At 44.5% G+C, this 21,249-nt stretch overlaps 1 long non-coding RNA gene across 1 annotated transcript; it reads right to left on the bottom strand.

Annotated features, from left to right (window-relative positions):
* Positions 1–6,091: 6,091 nt before the first annotated feature.
* On the bottom strand, positions 6,092–20,500 carry LOC109786475 (uncharacterized). Its single transcript, XR_002238325.3, has 3 exons — positions 20,324–20,500; positions 20,103–20,203; positions 6,092–6,618 (listed from the first exon to the last, which is right to left on the bottom strand). It is a non-coding gene; the product is annotated as an uncharacterized lncRNA (long non-coding RNA).
* Positions 20,501–21,249: the final 749 nt, after the last annotated feature.

Here is a 21,249-nt window from a genome sequence, read left to right as displayed (position 1 = left end):
ACAAATGTCAAGAAGGTTCTTGATGATGTTCTCCCCGGCTACGTCAAATCTGGAGGCACCTTCACCAGGCCTATTCGTAAGTACGGCAAGCACGTGTTCTCCCACAATACGACGTTCTGCTGTGTCAAGCAGCCGCCTGGCGGTCAGAAGGGTGCCTACTACGCCATCCATCACATGCGGGCGATCGTACGGGACCATCATCAACTTCTGCTACCGAGTAGACTCAAAGATTGGGCCGCGAGCGTGTCGGCAATCCAAGACGCGGACATCAGACAAGAATTCTTTCGCATCCAGTCGGAGTTTGCGGAAATCATCCATCAAGATGTCCTTCGTACCTCGGGGCAGTTCTACCTCAAAAATCAACCGTCCAACAGTGACATCGACACAATCCTACAAATGCAGGCTGACAACGCCCGTTGTTTCATGACTCCCACGATAGACGGCGGCTTCATCCACGCTCCGGTCCCTTGAGTCAAGTCGAAAGCAGTGATGCTGTGTCTAGTTCTGAAACATCGATTGGCTCATGTTGTAATTAAACTTTAATGAACTTGTAGTATGTCTCTTTGGTTTCGAGAGTCGTTCAACTTAGATGTAATCGATGCTATTAATGTCTTGCTTTTCTCTTCCGATCGTTCTGTTGCATACTTATATATTGCTTATGTATTGTCTGTGAATTGGTACTAACGTTTCGTTTGGCTACTGCATAGCGATGCCGTGGTATGTCGTGTACAAGGGTAAGGTTCCCGGAGTCTACGACGACTGGGAGGAGTGTCGGAGACAGGTTCACCGATTCAGCGGTAACAGTTACAAAGGGTACGCCACTAGGGCCGAGGCCGAATCTAGATACGCCTGCTATCTAGCGGGAGAGGGGAGGGAGCGTTGGAGGAACCGGATGAAGACGAGTTTCATCGTGATGATGCTCATCGTGATGACCGCAGCTCTCTTCTATGTGATGTAGTTTAGATGATCGATATCGACTTGTAATGTGAAGACAAACTCGCGGTCTCGAGACTTGTAATATAATGTTCTATCTTTGTTCGGTCTTTTCAATTCGGAGACTAATATGATGAATTGTATTCGGAGACTAAAATGATGAATTGTATTCAGAGACTAATCTTCTATTGTATTCGATGAATCTATTGTTGATGTGTGCTGTCTATATTTTGTCCAATTATACATTTTGTAACCTGTGCAAAAAACAGAAAATAAAAAAAATAAAAAAACCTAATATTCATACTAATGGCGCATCACATCATAGTGCGCCATTAGTATGCCAAAGGATACTAATAGCGCATCACTAAACAGTGCGCCATTAGTATGCCGAAGTTACTAATGGCGCATCCTGTTGTTGTGCGCCATTAGTATGCCAAAGCACCTGGGTATAGATGGCCCCCTGGGAGGCATACTAATGGCGCACTGTTGTATATACTAATGGCGCATCTGGGGTGCGCCATTAGTATACCAGATACTAATGGCGCACCAGTGGTGCGCCATTAGTAAAATATACTAATGGCATGGCACTAATGGCGCACCACTAATGCGCCAATAATGGCCAAATTAGGTGCGCCATTAATAGGCCTTTTCCTAGTAGTGTCTGTGCTTCAGGGCCTTTGTCCTGTGGGCCTTTTTGGGTTGTTTGTTTTGGGTTGTCTGCCTCTTAGCAAAAAAGTTATTTAAGAAAAAAAGAGGAAAGAAGATGAGGGCCCGGTGTACAGACAAGAGAAAAGCCGCTGAGTTGTGGTCACGTTACACACCTTGCGGGTGCACTTGGGTGTGTTGAGTTGCGGTTGCGCCCGGCTTGGGGCGGTTGCAACTACAAAAAAAACTTGTCAGTGAACGGCCGAATTCCAGCTAGGCCAATTAAACGTACAAACACCACAAAGTTGGAAGTTCGAAGCTAGACAGAGGCCCCTGGATGCATATCAATTGTCAAATTGCGATTGTCACAAAAAGAAAGGACAAAACAGGGTTGATGGTGCGCTTACAATTGGGAGCGAATACGAACTAGACCCCTGAGTTGTGAGTACACGATTGACTTCAACTCGGGCGATTAGAAACTACATCCATCGAGTTGCAAATCGGAGGTGGAATTACGAAACAACACACAAAAAACAGACCAGTTGCAAGTCCATGGTCGAGTTGCAAGTGACATCGAGTAAAACACCCCCAGTTGCAAGTCGATGGTCGAGTTGCAAGTGGCATGTGGGCCCCATAGTTGTGAGTCGATGGTGGACTTGCAACTGGGACAATTATGAAAACACACACACAAAACATACCATTTGCTAGTCGAGGATCGAGCTGCAAGTGGCATGCAGGCCCCACAGTTGCGAGTCGATGGTGGAGTTGCAATGGAGGCAATTACAAACTACACACAAAAAAGCCCAGTTGCAAGTCGAGGGTCTACTTGTAAGTGACATGCGGGCCCTCACAGTTGTGATTCGACCCTGGACTTGTAACTGGGGCAATTACGAAACACACACACACACAAAACAGCCTAGTTGCAAGTGACATCGAGTAAAACACCCCATTTGCAAGTCGAGGGTCTACTTGCAAGTGACATGCGGGCCCTTGCATTTGCGATTCAACCCTAGACTTTCAACTGGAGCAATTACGAAACAACACACAAAAAACAGCCCAGTTGCATGTCAAGGGTCGAGTTGCAAGTGACATGCAGGCCCTTGCAGTTGCGAGTTGACCCTGGACTTGCAACTAAGGCAATTACGAAACATCACACAAAAAATAGACCAGTGCAAGTCCAGAGTTGAGTTGCAAGTGGTATGTGGGCCCCACAGTTGCGTGACGATGGTGGACTTGCAACTGGAGCAATTTCGAAAACAACACACACAAAAATAGACTAGTTGCAAGTCCAGGGTTGACTTGCAAGTGGCACCGAGAAAACAACACACAAGACGAGTAGCAAGTCGATGGTCTACTTGTAAGTGACATGCGAGCTCTCACAGTAGCGAGTCGGTGGTGGACTTGCAACTGGGAAAACTACGAAACAACACACAAAAAATAAACCACTTGCAAGTCCAGGGTTGAGTTGCAAGTGACATCGAGTAAACATCCCCTAGTTGTAAGTCGATAGTCCACTTCAAGTGACATGCGGGCCCCATAGTTGCGAGTCGATGGTAGACTTGCAACTGGCGCAATTACGAAACAACACACAAAAAAACCGACCAGTTGCAAGTCCAGGGGTGAGTTGCAAGTGACATCGAGTAAACACCCCCAATTGCAAGTCGATTGTCCACTTGCAAGTGACATGTGTGCCCCACAGTTGCTTGTATTCCATCGAGGAAACCAAAGGTTCTTGGATTCCATCGACGTCGACAACCCTTCCCCCGACACCTAGTTGTGGTCGCATTATATGTCCTGCAGTTGCGATGGGGTGTCTTGAGTTGCAATTGCCCTCGGGTTGGAGCGATTGCAACTACAACAAAAAGACCTACAAAAATTGGAACCGATTTCATCGGCGGCGACAACCATCCCCATGACCTCCGGTTGTGGTCACATTGTATGTTCCGTAGTTGCGGTTGGGTGTGCTGAGTTGCAATTGCGTTCAGGTTGGAGCAGTCGCAACTACAACAAAAAGACCTAACAAAAAATATAAAAAGGAACCGATTTCATCGGCGCCGATAACCCTCCCCCTTCCCCCCCCCCCCCGGTTGCGATACAATTGCGCATGGGTTGGAATGGTTGCAACTACAACAAAAAACCTAAAATTAAAATAAAAAATGCAACCGAATTCATCGGCGTCGACAACCCTTGCTCCGACCCCATGGTTGCGGTCACAGCATATGTCATGGAGTTGCGCTTGGGTGTGCTGAGTTGCAATTGCGTTCGGGTTGGGGTGATTGCAACTACAACAATTAAAAAAAACCTCCGTCTAACAGATTAATTTTATCCACACCGACGTATAATGTGACCGCAACCGGAACTCGGGTTGGAGCAGTTGCAACTACAACAAAAACATATTTAGAAAAAGAAATAGAATCTATTACATCAGCGTCATCAACCCTCCCCCCGCCCCCGATTGATGTCACATTATATGTCCTACGGGATTTCGCTTGGGTGTGTTCAGTTGCAATTGTGCTAGGGTTGGAGCGGTTGCAACTACAACAATAAGAAAACCTCCTTCGACTCCCGGTTGCAGGGACATCATATGTCCTGCAGGAGTAGATGGTATTATTAGATGTTGTGTACCTGAGCATGAACATGAACAAATCCTACGAAAATGTCACTCTGAATCTTATGTAGGGCATCATAAGGGAGATAGAATTGCTCACAAGGTATTGCAATCTGGTTTTTTATTGGTCTACTCTCTTCAAGGATGCCCGTAAGTTTGTATTATTTTGTGATGAATGTCAAAGAACTGGTAATATCGGTAAGCGTCAGGAAATGCCTATGAATTATTCACTTGTTGTTGAACCATTTAATGTTTGGGGTTTTGATTATATGAGACATTTTCCTTCCTCTAATGGGTATAAATATATTTTGGTTGTTGTTGATTATGTTACTATGTGGGTAGAAGTTATTCCAACTAGTAGTGTTGATCATAACACTTCCATTAAAATGGTTAAAGAAGTCATTTTTCCAAGGTTTGGAGTCCCTAGATATTTAATGACCGATGGTGGTTCACACTTTATTCATGGTGCTTTTCATAAAATGCTTGCGAAATATGATGTTAACCATAGAATTGCATCACCCTATCATCCTCAATCTAGTGGTCAAGTTAAACTTAGAAATAGAGAAATAAAACTAATATTACAAAAAAAATGCTAATAGGTCACGAAAGAATTTATCTAGGAAATTGGATGATGCACTTTGGGCCTCAAGCTTGGGTATGTCGAGTTGCGATTGCGCACGGGTTGGAGCGGTTGCAACTACCAAAAAAACTGATTTTTTAAAAATGGAGCCGATTTCATCGACGTCGACAAATCCTCCCCTCGACTCTTGGTTGCGGTGACATTATATGTTCTGCAGTTGTGCTTGTGTGTACCGAGTTGCGATTGCACTCGGATTGGAGCGATTGCAACTACAACAAAAAACCCTAAATAAATAAATTATAATGGAACAAATTTCATCGGCGTCGACAACCCTCCGCCCGACTCCTGATTGCGGTGACATTATAGCAGTTGTGTTTGGGTGTGCTGAGCTGTGATTACGCTCGGGTTGGAGCGGTTGTAACTACAACAAAAACAACCTAAAAAATTAAAATACAACCGATTTCATCGGCGCTGCCAACCCCCCTGACTCCCTGTTGCTGTCACATTATGTCATGCAGTTGCGCTTGGGTGTGCCGAGTTGCAATTGCACTCGGGTTGGAGCGCTTGCAACTACAACAACAACAACAAAAACTATTTTTTTACAAAAATAAATGGAACCAATTTCATCGGCGTCGACAACCCTCCCCCCAACCCCGATTGACGTCACATTATTTGTCTTGCGGGGTTGCGCTTGCGTGTGCTTGGGTGTGCTGAGTTGCGATTGCACTCGGGTTGGAGCAGTTACAACTACAACAAAAAATCTAAAAGTAAATAAAAAGAAATGGAACCGATTTCATCGGCATCGACAAACTCCCGGTTGTGGTCACATTATATGTCTTGCGGGGTTGCACTTGGGTGTGCCGAGTTGCGATTGCGCTCAGGGTGGAGCGGTTGCAACTACAACAACAAAACCTCCCCTGACTCCCGGTTGCGGTGACATTATATGTCTTGCAGTTGCGGTTGGGTGTGCTGAGTTGCGACTGCACTCGGGTTGGAGCGGTTGCAACTAGAACAAAAAACGTAGCATAAAATAAAAAATAAATGGAACCGATTTCATCGACGTCAACAACCCTGACCCCGATTGAGGTCACATTATATGTCTTGCGGGGTTGGGCTTGGGTGTGTTTAGTCACAATGCACGCATGGGTTGGAGTGGTTGCAACTACAACAAAAAAACCTCCGCCGACCCCCGGTTGCATGGTAAAATTACTGTGTATACAACGACCTCAACAACCGCGAGAGGAGGAAACATAGTCCAGTTCTAACAGGAAAAAAGGATTCAGACTTTTGCTATCAAAATCCTCAGCGTGTAAAGGATAAAGGCAGAGGGAATCGTTGCGGCGGCGCGAGACAAAACAAAAAATCTATGTTGGAAAAAATCATACTCTACACATTCATCTTCATCCAAGAAAAACACACAAAAAACCTGTTTTGGAGAACATGGCTTCTATCCACGCCCATTTCCAACACAGATCCTACTCTACTCCACGCCCATATTTCTCCTACTTGAGTGAACCAACAAAAAAAATGCGTGCTACGCACAAGATCCACATCCATATATACAGCCGTCCACATCTCTGAAAAGCTATCAAAAATCATATAGCGTTCCTCCGAATCTGGCCAACATCTATAACAGAAAACCCTAGAACACGAATCTCTTTAAACAACAAAAGAAAAGATAGAGGACGAACAGAACAGGCGGATTCCTACTTCGAAAATGCCGCCGGTGCCGGTCTCCCGAGTCTCAGCCGCCACCAAGAAGAAACGAAGAGACTGAAAAAGAGGGGCGATGAGACTCCAAGCTTCGTATATCCCATGCGTACTTGGGCTTCTCTGTCGAAAACGTACCGGGCTGGAATGCAAGTGGGCTTTGTCAGCACAAAAAAAGAAAACAAGCATGCAACAAAAAGAAAACAGACCATGAGCGGGACAACAGATGGGCCGCGCCTCCCGTCGCTACGAACCTCTCCACCTGGCAGGGGCCGATCTCGTGATCCCCTAGGCGACAGGCTAGGGTTTAGACATCTTCCGGCGATCTTCGCCGAAATCTTTTCCTGTGGCGCCGCCCCGGATCGTGACTGAACCTCCCGACTCGGGCTGACAACGGGGGATCCGAGTGATCCTTCCCGGCCTTGGACGGGGGAGGGGAGATCGCTTTTTTGGGGAAGCGCTAGTTGCATTAGCAGATCAGATCGGGGGCGATGGCAGACGACAGGGGCACGCAGAGGGGGAAGGGGAAGGAATCGGCTGAGGATCTACTAGCCCGCCTTACCCTGCAGGAGGAGGAAGAGGATGACTTTGTGTGGGAGGAAGAGCTTCCAGATCTGATGGAGCCGGCGAAGTGGCTGGCGATTGCAAGGGTTCATACACCAAAAACTTTTAGCCCTAACGCATTGTATGGGGACATGAGGGCGGCCTGGAACCCGGCTAAGCCGGTAGCATGGAGGAAGATTAGGGAGAACATGTTTTCGTCGCAGTTTGGATGCCTCGCAGATTGGAAGAAAGCCATTAATGAGGGACCATGGTTGTTCAGGGACCAGGCCGTGATCTTGGAGGAATACGATGGATTCGGAAATCCCGATTCGTTCAAGCTGGATAAAATTGAGGTATGGGCTCAGATTCATCGTTTGCCTGACAATTACTTGATCGAGCCGGCGGTGAAGGGGTTGGCTTCGAGGATCGGTGAGGTGGTTGAGGTACAGCTAAAGCTGCCGGCCGGATTCTTCGGTGAATTTGTGAGAGTGAGAATCAAGATTGACGTAAACGCCAAGATCAAGAGATTTGTGACAGGAAAGAAGGGTGATGAGAGGGTCAGGTACCCAGTCAAGTATGAGAAATTGTTGATCTTCTGTTACAATTGTGGAGAGTTCGGTCATTGGCATGAGGAGTGCGGCGACGGGGTACATGACGAAGCTGCTTTTGAGTGGGGGGACTTTTTGTTTGCAGATAATGTTAGAGTTCGAGCAGCAGGGCGAGGATATGCTCAGTCACAGAGAGGGAGAGGAGGTTTTGCAAGGGGGGACGCGGGAGGGGAGGGGAACACTTTAACCCAAACCAAAGCTGGCGCTTCAACGCACGACCACCGCAACCCCATGGAGAAGCAGCTGGGTCAAGTGAACAATAGGATGGTCGAGAGACTATGCAGTCTAACTCACAACATGCATTGTAGAGGCAGAATCAGTCTCCGAATCAAGATGGAGGGAGGAACAAATCGCCCATGAGCGGTAACAATGGAGAAACTGAAGTGCTGGATGGCAGGAGAAGGATCACTTCTATGGAGGGGGTGGAAGGACAGTTTGGAGTCTCGCACAAGCGACTCTTGGCTGACAACACGGGAGCTATGCTACTCGGGCAGACTGCGGAGAAAGGAGGGAAAGTAGCGACAGAAGATGTGTCCATAGCGCTGGTGGTGAGGGAGAAGCTGTCAGGGGTGCCTCCGATGCCCCTAGTGTATGTATCTCCGAGGAAAGAAGTGAAAAGGCCAAAGAAAGGCGATGGCCAGGGAAGGAAGTTGGATAGCCCGGCAACGCATGGTTTTGAAGTGGAAGGGGGCAGCAAGGAAGAAGGAAACGAAGCAAACAAGGCAACATCGGCGGGCTCCCATGAGGAGTACCGCCGGGAACAATGAGTTTTATTTGTTGGAACTGTCGAGGTGCGGGCAAAGCCTCGACAGTTCGCGAGCTTCGCGAGATCGTGAAGAATTTTGCCCCTACCTTACTTTGTATTCTAGAAACTCAAATTGACAAATTTAGGGTAGAAAGTCTAGCTACTTCAATTGGGTTCGATAATGGTTATGCTATAAGCAGCGTTAGTAGAAGCGGAGGTATCAGTTTGTTTTGGAATAATACAATAAATATTGATATTGCTGGCTATTCTGATTATCATGTGGATTGTGAGGTGAGGGACCCTGGTTTCGACCCGTGGAGGCTAACATTGGTGTATGGTGAGGCCCAAACGCATTTGAGATATCAGACTTGGGACACTTTGAAAAACATAGCAAGTTTGAGCACTCTCCCCTGGCTTTGCATGGGAGATTTCAATGAAGTTCTACGTCCAGAAGAACATGAGGGGTTGGAGAGAGGAGTAATGCCCAGATCCAAGGTTTTAGAGACATGGTTGATACTTGTATGTTGCTGGACATTGGCTACAAGGGAAGATTCTGGACTTTCGAGAAGAAGGTGACGGGGGGCTCTTTTACAAGAGTAAGATTAGATCGGGCTCTAGGGTCGACCGATTGGTGCGCACTATTCCCATCTGCAAGTGTGAACCACCTAACTGCAGCAACTTCGGATCATGGACCGATCCAGTTGGAGCTCTTTCCGGTTATGCAGCGGGTTCAGGAACGCGACAAGATCTTTCGCTATGAGGTTGCATGGGAGACTCATGAGAACTTGAAGAGCACTATTGTTGCTTCCTGGGCGGCATCTTTGGACGGGGAGAGAGTTCAGGATCTAAAGCTCAAGCTAGCGGACTTTTCGAATAACCTGAGAAGATGGGACAGAAGGACATTCGGGTCAGTTCGCCGTGAGATCAAGGAGTTAAAACAGAAGCTTGAAGAGCTGCGTAATGCACAGGGGCGCTCGGGCCCTAACCATGAGGAGAGGAAGGTGAACGAGAGGTTCGTGGAACTATACCATAGAGAGGAATTGTTATGAAGACAACGATCAAGGATAGAGTGGCTTACGGCGGGAGATAAGAACACGAAATTTTTCCATATGAGAGCTAGCATGAGGAGAAAAAAGAACATGATAAAGGCCCTGATGAGTTCACTAGGGGTCCAGGTGGATGATCCGGAGGAATTAAAGGAGATGACCACTCTCTTTTATAAAAACATGTACACCACAGAGGGGGTGACGGATATGGAGGCTGTCCTTTGCCATGTGATCCGTCTCCAACGTATCCATAATTTATGAAGTATTCATGCTATTATATTATCCATCTTCGATGTTTTATATGCTATTTTATATGATTTTTGGGACTAACCTATTAACCTAGAGCCTAGTGCCAGTTTTTGTCTTTTCCTTGTTTTTGAGTTTTACAGAAAAGGAATACCAAACAGAGTCCAATTGGCGTGCCAATTTTTGTTGATTTTTTATGGACCAAAAGAAGCCCCTGGAGCAAAAGAGTTGGGCCAAAAGAGTCCCGGGCTGTCCACGAGGGTGGGGGGCGCGCCCACCCCCCTGGGCATGGGCCCCTGCCTCATGGACGACTCGGAGACCCCCCTGACGTGAAACCAATGCCAAAAATTCCTATAAATACAGAAACCCCCAGAAAATAACCTAGATCGGAAGTTCCGCCGCCGCAAGCCTCTGTAGCCACGAGAAATCAATCTAGGCCCTCTCTGGCACCCCGCCGGAGGGGGCCATCATCACCGGAGGCCATGGAGGAGGATCCCGGAGAGGCCATCATCACCGGTGGCCATGGAGGAGGATCCCGGAGGGGCCATCATCGCCATGAAGGCCAAGGACCAGAGGGAGAACCTCTCCCCATCTAGGGGGAGGCCATGGAGGAGGAAGCACAAGTGGGAGAACCTCTCCTCCTCTCTCTCGGTGGCGCCGGAGTGTCATCGGGAGGGGAATCATCGCCGCGGTGATCGTCTTCATCAACATCACCATCATCATCACCATCCTCATCTATTTTACGCGGTCCACTCTCCCGCACCCCGTTGTAATCCCTACTTGAACATGGTGCTTTATGCCACATATTATGATCCAATGATGTGTTGCGACCCTATGATGTTTTGAGTAGCTATCCTTTGTCTTTGGGTTGATTGATGATCTAGATTGGTACGAGTTGTATGTTTTATTTTGGTGTTGTCATATTGTGCCCTCCGTGTCGCGCAAGCGTGAGGGATTCCCGTTGTAGGGTGTTGCAATACGTTCATGATTCGCTTATAGTGGGTTGTGTTGCTTGAGTGACAGAAGCATAAACCCGAGTAAGGGGGTTGTTGCGTATGGGATAAAGGGGACTTGATGCTTTAATGCTATGGTTGGGTTTTACCTTAATGATCTTTAGTAGTTGCGGATGCTTGCTAGAGTTCCAATCATAAGTGCATATGATCCAAGAAGAGAAAGTATGTTAGCTTATGCCTCTCCCTCATATGAAATTGCAATGACGACTACCGGTCTTGTTAACGATTGCCTAGGATAATTCCGCACACCGACCCATCATTATTCCACACTCGCTATTTATAATATTTAGTAATATATTCTAACTTTATGATAACATCACCTACTTTTATGTTTTAGCTCTCCGATACCATGCAAAGTTATCCTCTTCATACCCACAACGTAGTTTTATTTCTCGTTTCTAGTTGGAAGCAAACGTTCGGTGTACGTAGAGTTGTATCAGTGGCAGATATGACTTGAGAGAATATTGATCTTACCTTTAGCTCCTTGTGGGTTCGACACTCCATACTTATCACTTCCACCTTTGGGAATTGCTACGATGATTCCCTGCACTTGGGGATTATCAAGCTCTTTTCTGGCGCCGTTGCCGGGGAGCAATAGCGTGGGGTTGATATTCTCGTGTGTGCTTGTTTGCTTTCTTCACTAAGTAGATTTTTTTCCTTTTTGTTTCTGTTTAGTTGTGGGTGAAACATACAATTTTTTTTAAAGAATGAAAATACCAAAAAAAATTTACTTGCCTCTCATGCCTAAAGTTTTTTCAATAAGAGAAGTGATTGGAAGGTTATGCATTGGAGAAGTGAGGGTCGACCTTGAGCACTTGTGTTCATGCTCATGGAAACAATGTAAAAAAAGTCATGGAAGCTTCTCTGAAAATAATTATCCCCTTGTATATAACCATTGTATTATAAAATAATGTGCCAAGCTTTGGTTTTAGGATGATTAGATTGCTTGTTTACTATGTGCAGTACAAAAACAGAAACTTTGGCTGTAGTGCGTGAATTTACATTTTTTACTGGAAAGTCAAATGGGTCTGAAACGTTTTGCACATTACTTCTGTACAAAATTTTCAAATTTTCAAATTTATTTCATAATTTTGGGAGTTACAGAAGTTTACTAAACTTCCAGATTACTACAGACTGTCCTGTTTTTGACAGATTCTGTTTTTCGCGTGTTGTTTACTTATTTTGATGAATCTATGGCTAGTATCGGGGGGTATGAACTATAGAGAAGTTGGAATACAGTAGTTTTAACACCAATATAAATAAAGAATGAGTTCATTACAGTACCTTAAAGTGGTAGTTTGCTTTATTACACTAACGGATCTCACAAAGTTTTTGTTAAAGTTTTGTGTGGATGAAGTGTTCGAAGATCGAGGAGCTATCAATATGAGAAGAATAAAGAGAGGCAAGAGTTCAAGCTTGGGGATGCCCAAGGCGCCCCAAGTAAATATTTCAAAGGATACTCAAGCATCTAAGCTCGGGGATGCCCCGGTTGGCATCCCATCTTTCTTCTCCAACAATTATCGGTATACCTCGGTTTTTGTTTTGTTCACATGATTTGTGTCCTTTGTGTTTTTGTTTTTCCTTTAAGAACCTTGTTAGTATGAGATATCCCTTCATTGATTTATAGAATACTTCATGTGCTTCACTTATATCTTTTAAGTATGATCTTATAGAATTGCTCTGCGTGCTTCACTTAAATCATTTGAGTATGGTTTTATAGAATGCTTCGTGTGCTTCACTTATATATTTTGAGCTTGGATATTGGTTAGTCTATATTAATTGTAGAATGCTCCATTAACTTCACTTATATCTTTTGGATTATGAATAATATTATCATCTAAAGCGGGCTTGGAAGAGTGTCAACTTTAGGAATTAGTGATCCCGCTATTCCGAATGAGAAGAATTTTGCTTATGTGGAGAGTAGAAAAATTTCTATGCTTGTAGATCATGAAAAGAATGCTTTATGTGATGGTTATATTATTGAATTCATTCATGATGCTACTGAAAGTTATTATGAGGGAGGAATATATGCTTGTAGGAGTTGCAATAATATCAAGTTTCCTCTCTATGTGCTTAAAGTTTTAAAGTTATACTTGTTTTGCCTTCATATGCTAGTTGATTATTGTTCCTATAAATTATGTGTTCACAAAATCCCTAGGCATAGGAAGTGGGCTAGATTAAAATGTGCTAGTCATATTCTTCATGATGCTCTCTTTATGTTTCAATTCTTTTCTTTTATGTGAGCATCATTGAAATCATCATGCCTAGCTAAAAGGCACTAAAGAAAAGCGCTTGTTGGGAGACAACCCAATATTTACCCTTACTGTTTTTGTGTGTTTACATGATGAAGATACTGTAGTAATCATGTTTTATAGCTTTTGTTTCAATAAAGTGCCAAGTAAGACCTTTGGGAAGACTTGGGTGAAACTTAATGTGATCTTGCTGTAAAAAACAGAAACTTTGCGCTCACGGGATTAGATACCATTTTTTACGGAAGAGTTATTTTGGGTTGATTCTTTTTGCAGAAGATTAATAGACAAATTCCTCACGTCCACCAATTTATTTCATAATTTTTGGAGTAGCATAAGTATGGTTTATGTTCAGATCATTACAGACTGTTCTGTTTCTGACAGATTCTGTTTTCATTGCATAGTTTGCTTGTTTTCTAGTTTCTATGGCTTATATTTCTCAATATAAATTGTAGAAATGATATGGTACAGTAGGCATTGTGTGAGAATAATTATGAACCTTGTCTTTGACAGTACCAAAGTGAATGGTTTACTCTTTATCATACTAACCTATCTCACGAAGTTCCGTTAAGTTTTGTGTGATTGAAGTTTTCAAGCTTTGGGTGAGATATCGATATGAGGAGAATAAGGAGTGGAAAGACCCTAAGCTTGGGGATTCCCAAGTCACCCCAAGGTAATACTCAAGTAAGACTCAAGCGCCTAAGCTTGGGGATGCCCCGGAAGGCATCCCCTCTTTCGTCTTCAGAACTATCGATATACCTTACTCGGAGCTATATTTTTATTCGTCACATGATATGTGTTTTGCTTGGAGCGTATTTTCAATTTTACTTGCTGTTTGAATAAAATCATTGGATCTGAAATCTTGAATGAAAAAGAATCCTCCCATGGCTAGTTAATTATTTGACTTCTCAGTGTTCTTCACTTATATCTTTCGGAGTAGTTTGTCATTTACTCACGTGCTTCACGTATATCCTAGGAGTAAATGGTTGAATGAATTGAATATCATAAATCTGAATCTATATATGTTTCATATGCTTATAACATGGGGAGTAATGACTTCACACATAATAAGTATAGGTAGTAAACTTATTGAAAGTTAGCAAACGTATAATTGGTCACTTAAACAATTCATGAAAGAGTATTGAAGGAAGAGAGATTTCACATATAAATATACTATCTTGGACATCTTTTGCAATTGTGAGCACTCATTAAAGTATGACATGCTAAAAGGTTGATGCTGGACAAGGAAGACAACGTAATGGGTTTTTTCATATCCGAAATAAAGTATATTGTCATGGATCATCCAACATGCTGAGCTTGCCTTTCCCCCTTATGCTAGCCAAATTCTTTGCACCAAGTAGAGATACTACTTGTGCTTCCAAATATACCTTAAACTAGTTTTGCCATGAGAGTCCACCATACCTACCTATGGATTGAGTAAGATCCTTCAAGTAAGTTGTCATCGGTGCATGCAATAAAAATTGCTCTCTAAATATGTAGATCTATTAGTGCGAAGAAAATAAGCTTTATACGAACTTGTGATATGGAAGAAATAAAAGCGACGGACTGCATAATAAAGGTCTCTATCACAAGAGGCAATACAAAGTGACGTTCTTTTGCATTAAGATTTTGTGCATCCAACCTTAATAGCACATGGCAACCTCTGCTTCCCTTTGCGAAGGGCCTATCTTTTACTTTTATCTTCTACCTTATGCAAGTGTCATGGTGATCTTCACCTTTTCTTTTTACATTTTATCCTTTGGCAATCACATTGTGTTGGAAAGATCCTGATATATATATCCAATTGGATGTAAGTTATCATGAACTATTATTGTTGACATTACCCTTGAGGTAAAAGGTTGGGAGGCGAATCTATAAGCCCCTATCTTTCTCTGTGTCCGATTAAAACTTTGAACCCATAAATACCACGTGAGTGTTAGCAATTGCGAAAGATTAAATGATAGTTGAGTATGTGGAGTTTGCTAAATCAAAGCTCTTACATAGACCCTTCCCGAAAATAAGATGAATTGCAATTGTTTGATGACTAAGAGCACTGTTTGTTAGTTTCCAAGAAAGTTTATGATCTATACTTTAACATGTGAATAGCTCGTTACTTGATCATGAAATTTTTTATGAGATGAGCTACTGTTATGACATATAATGATGCTAGAAAAGGTGATTGAAATTATCATTGATCAAACTTGTGCACCTGCTAGTATTCACACTTCATAAATTATTTCTTTTATCATTTACCTACTCGAGGACGAGCAGGAATTAAGCTTGGGGATGCTGATACGTCTCCAACGTATCTATAATTTATGAAGTATTCATGCTATTATATTATCCATCTTAGATGTTGTATATGCATTTATATGCTATTTTATATGATTTTTGGGACTAACCTATTAACCTAGAGCCCAGTGCCAGTTTTTGTTTTTTCCTTGTTTTTGAGTTCTACAGAAAAGAAATACCAAACGGAGTCCAATTGGCGTGCCAATTTTTGTTGATTTTTTATGGACCAAAAGAAGCCCCTGGAGCAAAAGAGTTGGGCCAGAAGAGTCCCGGGCTGTCCACGAGGGTGGGGGGCGTGCCCACCCCCCCTGGGCATGGGCCCCTGCCTCGTGGACGACTCGGAGACCCCCCTGACATGAAACCAATGCCAAAAATTCCTATAAATACAGAAACCCCCAGAAAATAACCTAGATCGGAAGTTCCGCCGCCGCAAGCCTCTGTAGCCACGAGAAATCAATCTAGGCCCTCTCTGGCACCCCGCCGGAGGGGGCCATCATCACCGGAGGCCATGGAGGAGGATCCCGGAGAGGCCATCATCACCGGTGGCCATGGAGGAGGATCCCGGAGGGGCCATCATCGCCATGAAGGCCAAGGACCAGAGGGAGAACCTCTCCCCATCTAGGGGGGAGGCCATGGAGGAGGAAGCACAAGGGGGAGAACCTCTCCTCCTCTCTCTCGGTGGCGCCGGAGTGTCATCGGGAGGGGAATCATCGCCGCGGTGATCGTCTTCATCAACATCACCATCATCATCACCATCCTCATCTATTTTACGCGGTCCACTCTCCCGCACCCCGTTGTAATCCCTACTTGAACATGGTGCTTTATGCCACATATTATGATCCAATGATGTGTTGCCATCCTATGATGTTTTGAGTAGCTATCCTTTGTCTTTGGGTTGATTGATGATCTAGATTGGTACGAGTTGTATGTTTTATTTTGGTGTTGTCCTATTGTGCCCTCCGTGTCGCGCAAGCGTGAGGGACCCGCTGTAGGGTGTTGCAATACGTTCATGATTCGCTTATAGTGGGTTGTGTTGCTTGAGTGACAGAAGCATAAACCCGAGTAAGGGGGTTGTTGCGTATGGGATAAAGGGGACTTGATGCTTTAATGCTATGGTTGGGTTTTACCTTAATGATCTTTAGTAGTTGCGGATGCTTGCTAGAGTTCCAATCATAAGTGCATATGATCCAAGAAGAGAAAGTATGTTAGCTTATGCCTCTCCCTCATATGAAATTGCAATGACGACTACCGGTCTTGTTAACGATTGCCTAGGATAATTCCGCACACCGACCCATCATTATTCCACACTCGCTATTTATAATATTTAGTAATATATTCTAACTTTATGATAACATCACCTACTTTTATGTTTTAGCTCTCCGATACCATGCAAAGTTATCCTCTTCATACCCACAACGTAGTTTTATTTCTCGTTTCTAGTTGGAAGCAAACGTTCGGTGTACGTAGAGTTGTATCAGTGGCAGATAGGACTTGAGAGAATATTGATCTTACCTTTAGCTCCTTGTGGGTTCGACACTCCATACTTATCACTTCCACCTTTGGGAATTGCTACGATGATTCCCTGCACTTGGGGATTATCACCATGTTCCAAGGAAGGTTACCCCGGAGATGAATGATATTCTGTGTGCAGATTATTCGGAAGAGGAAGTCAAATCTGCTCTTTTTCAGATGTTTCCCACAAAGTCTCCGGGTCCGGATGGCTTTCCAGCCCATTTTTATCAATGCCATTGGGATGTATGTGGAGCGGAAGTTACAAAGGCTGTTCTCCGGATAGTAAGAGGTGAGGAAGATGCAGAGTGTATTAATGACACTTTCTTGGTCCTTATCCCAAAGGTAATGAGCCCAACCTTGCTAACTCAGTTCAGCCCTATAAGTTTGTGCAACGTATTGTATAAAATTGCTTCGAAGGTGATTGCAAACAGGCTGAAGCAAATCTTGCCAGACATCATCTCAGAGGAACAGTCGGCGTTTGTTCCTGGCAGACTAATAACTGATAATATAATCACGGCATATGAATGTCTGCATTTTATGAAGGGGAGTAAATCCAAGAATAATAGCCATTGTGCTCTCAAATTGGATATGATGAAAGCCTATGACAGGCTGGAATGGGATTATCTCCAAGCAATGATGGAGAGACTCGGTTTTGCTCAGCAGTGGATTAATGTGGTGATGAACATGATCAAGTCAGTATCTTTTTCGGTCCTGTTCAATGGAGAAAGGTTGGAGGAGTTCAAACCTAGCAGAGGTATTCGGCAGGGAGATCCTATTTCCCCTTATCTCTTTTTGATAGCAGCGGAGGGCCTTTCGTGCCTACTGAAATCAGTTCCTCAGTCGTCAGCATTCACGGGAGTCCAGGTGGCATCGACAGCTCCGGTTGTTAACCACTTGCTCTTCGCTGATGATAGCCTGTTGCTGTTCAAGGCGAGTACAGAAGGGGCAGTAGTGGTATCTAACTTGTTGGAGACATACTGCAATGCATCGGGGCAACGAGTGAATAATGAGAAGTCGTCAATTTTCTTTAGTAAAGGATGTCCGCAGGTGACAAGGGATGGGATCAAAAACACTTTGCAAGTCCATGATGAGCAGCTTAGTGATCGGTATCTAGGGATGCCAACGGATGTCGGGCAGGCGAAAAATGGTACTTTCAAGTACCTAAAGGACAGGGTATGGGAGAAAATTAAAGGATGGATGGAGAAACTATTGTCATATGCGGGGAAGGAGGTGTTAATCAAGGCCGTGGCTCAGGCTATACCCGTATATTCTATGTCGTGTTTCAGGCTCCCTAGAGGTATTTGTGAAAGTATCACTTCATTGATCAGGCAGTTCTGGTGGGGGAGTAAAAGAGGGAAGAGGAAACCATGCTGGATATCATGGGATATATGTACTAAACCAAAGTATTTGGGAGGACTTGGCTTTCGAGATATTGATCTCTTTAACCTCTCTCTAGTGGCTAGACAAGCATGGCAAATTATACAAACTCCCTCTACGTTAAGTGCCAGGATATTGCAAGCTAAGTATTTCCCTGCTTCGTCCTTTCTTGAAGCCGAGCTAGGCGGACGGCCATCGCAAATCTGGAGATCTATTATGGAAGGGAGAGGAGCTCTAGAACAGGGCTTGATTCGGAGGATCGGAACGGGAGAGGATACTCGAATCTGGGACCAAAACTGGATCCCCCGTTCGGGCCTAATGAGACCTTTGGCGTGTTTGGCGGTGGATAGACCAGCACGTGTTGCCGACTTAATTGACCCGAGCTCGGCAAAGTGGAAGGAGGACAGGGTCCGCGCAACTTTTCTGCCGGTGGATGCAACTGTGATACTCAAAATCCCGTTGTGTACTAGAAGGGTTGACGATTTCTGGGCATGGGGAGAAGATGAACGGGGTGTTTTTTCAGTGAGATCAGTGTACAATTTTTTGTTGAAAATGAAACTGCAAGGAGAAGCACTACTGCAGCCGGTCGGAGGACACTCAAACGAGGCAAAAGAGGAATCAGCTTGGACCTCCCTGTGGCACATTAAGGTTCCATCTAAAATCAAGGTATTCTTATGGAGGCTATGGCACGAATCAATTCCAACAGCCGGGGTGCTACACCACCGGAATATGGCTACTACGAGTGTGTGCGCTTTTTGTTCTGTGCAAGATGACTGGAAGCATGCACTAGTAGATTGCGTGATGGCTAGGAGTGTTTGGTCACTTTGTTCGGAGGAGACAGTGGAGACAATGCTTGGTAATCTTTCCTGCAAAGAACTGGATATTCACAATGCATAAATTGTTGCCGCAGGCGGAATTTACACGGATGGTGGTGACTCTATGGACAGTCTGGCGAGCAAGAAGGAGGGCTATCCACGAAGAGATCTTTGATAGTCCGTTTAGTACTAACTCTTTCATAACCTCCTTTTTGAGGGACTTGGAGATGTTAGATAAAGGAGCGGGTAGAGGTACAAACCGAGCCTGCATTAGACAACACACATGGTTGCCCCCGCCCGAGGGTCATGTAAAAATGAACGTGGACGCGGCAGTGTCCATGCAAGGGGAGTATGGTGCAGCGGGAGCAGTGTGTCGAGACCACAATGGAAGATTCTTGGGTGCTTCGGTCTTAAAACTTGAATTCATCACAGATGTGAGCACACTTGAGGCAATAGCAGTAAGGGAAGGCCAAGCTCTGGCTGAGGATCTATATGAGAATTCAATTCAAATTGCATCAGACTGCAAGAGGGTGGTTGAAGATGTCCAGAAGAACTCGGCGGCTGGATATGGAGCTATTGTGCATGAGATAATACTTCGTGCAAACTCTCTTATTTCATGTAAAGTAGTTCATGAGTTTAGGAGCTCGAATTTTGAGGCTCACAATCTCGCTAGATATGCTTTGTCTTTATGTTTTGGCCGTCATGTGTGGTTAGGACAGCCAGGAGACCTTGATTTCCTTCCTGTAAACATTATGAACGATGAATAAAGCATGCGAGGTTGTCTCAAAAAAAACCTGGCAGGGACGGATCCAGAACAAAAATGTCCCGGTGTCCACGTGCACGTGCACATCATATGTATAAGGATGGACACCAAGCAATAATATAAAATAACACACCCAAGAACACTAATTATATGGCAACGAGATTTCTTACCAAAATAAATTGTTCACTTCCATTTGAAATACTAGTTGATTATGCAAATTTGAACAAGCCTAAGAACGCCAAACAATGAACGAGTTACAATATTATTTAAGAAATCTTTCTATAAATTCTCCTGTGATTAATTATTACTATTTTAGCAAAAACGTACGAGTTACATTATCTGTGTTTGCATATGTAAGAGTACAAACAATAAACAAAATGTATCGATCGAATGATACAATTAGGGACTTAAACTTACTCGACATTGTGTCTCGCCGTTGTTGCAGAAATAATCCTCCCCTAGTTAGATATGAATCACAGCGAATTGTTTCCAATTGTAATAGCTTAAATTTTAAGACCCTAGCCATACAATTAGAAAAACAGAACTTAAAAAAAATTGTAATTCCTACACACAGCTGAGATTTCGAATTTGAGAGAGATCGGCAATTACCAAGTGCTGAGTTGAGAGTTGAGACGTACCTCGAACTTTCAACAATCCATGTCTGGGCGAGGGTTCAGGTGGCCGGCTAGCGATGCTTGAACAATGGTGACTGGGCGGACCGGCGGCTGGCCGCGCGATGGAGAAGGGCCGAGGACGGGCGATGCTGTGAGGGTTGAGGCGCAGAAGCCGGGCGGACGAGCAACCGAACAGGCGCACATATACAGATAAGGTACAGCCGTATTGGGGATCGATTAATCAGATCGATAGCTTTTTTTTCTTTCAACACACGCACATACAGGGACCAAGGATTAATCGATCGTTTCAGGAGTGAGCATTACGTAGATGGGCTGGACTGCCTCGCTTGTGTTTGTCAGTCGCTGGGAAGGCCGGTGTCCAGGTCTAAAAGTTACAGGTGTCCAGCCCAAAAATCTAGACTTTGTATACCCTGCCACCTGGACGGAGACACGACTCGTGGCGCGGCTTGATCGAACGGTCAGAAAAGTGAATGAGACCATTTTGTTTCTCAGCTGAATGAGTTTTAGCAAAACCATGTTGAGTAAATAGGCAATTTCTCGATTAAATTAATCCACGAGTAAATCACTAGCATGGCATTGACACATATGATCGCATACTGATATTCAGTGAAAGTAGCACATACTACGCTAATTGCAGAAAGATCTACGTATAACGCTAGCATGGCTAAAACAGAAAACAGTAGGAGCGGGATAAACGAGTTATACCCTGTCCTCGGTGGCAGCAGCGGCGTCCTCGGCGGCCTTCTTGTCAGCTTCAGCTTTCTCGGCGGCGGCACGTTCGGCGTCGGTGGACATGGTGATGATGAAGGCGACGCGGACGTAGAGGAAGTAGACGATCGGAGGTGAGCAGTCGCGTAATCGCTGCCCAAAAACCTATTCGCCCCTCACCCCGTACAGGAGTAGAAGGGCGTGGTTTCGGAGACCTGCTC

The sequence above is a fragment of the Aegilops tauschii genome, chromosome 5, assembly GCF_002575655.3.
Source record: "Aegilops tauschii subsp. strangulata cultivar AL8/78 chromosome 5, Aet v6.0, whole genome shotgun sequence".
NCBI lineage: Eukaryota > Viridiplantae > Streptophyta > Magnoliopsida > Poales > Poaceae > Aegilops > Aegilops tauschii.
Note: the sequence above shows the minus strand (reverse complement) of the source record. Positions and strands in the feature narration are given on the sequence as shown.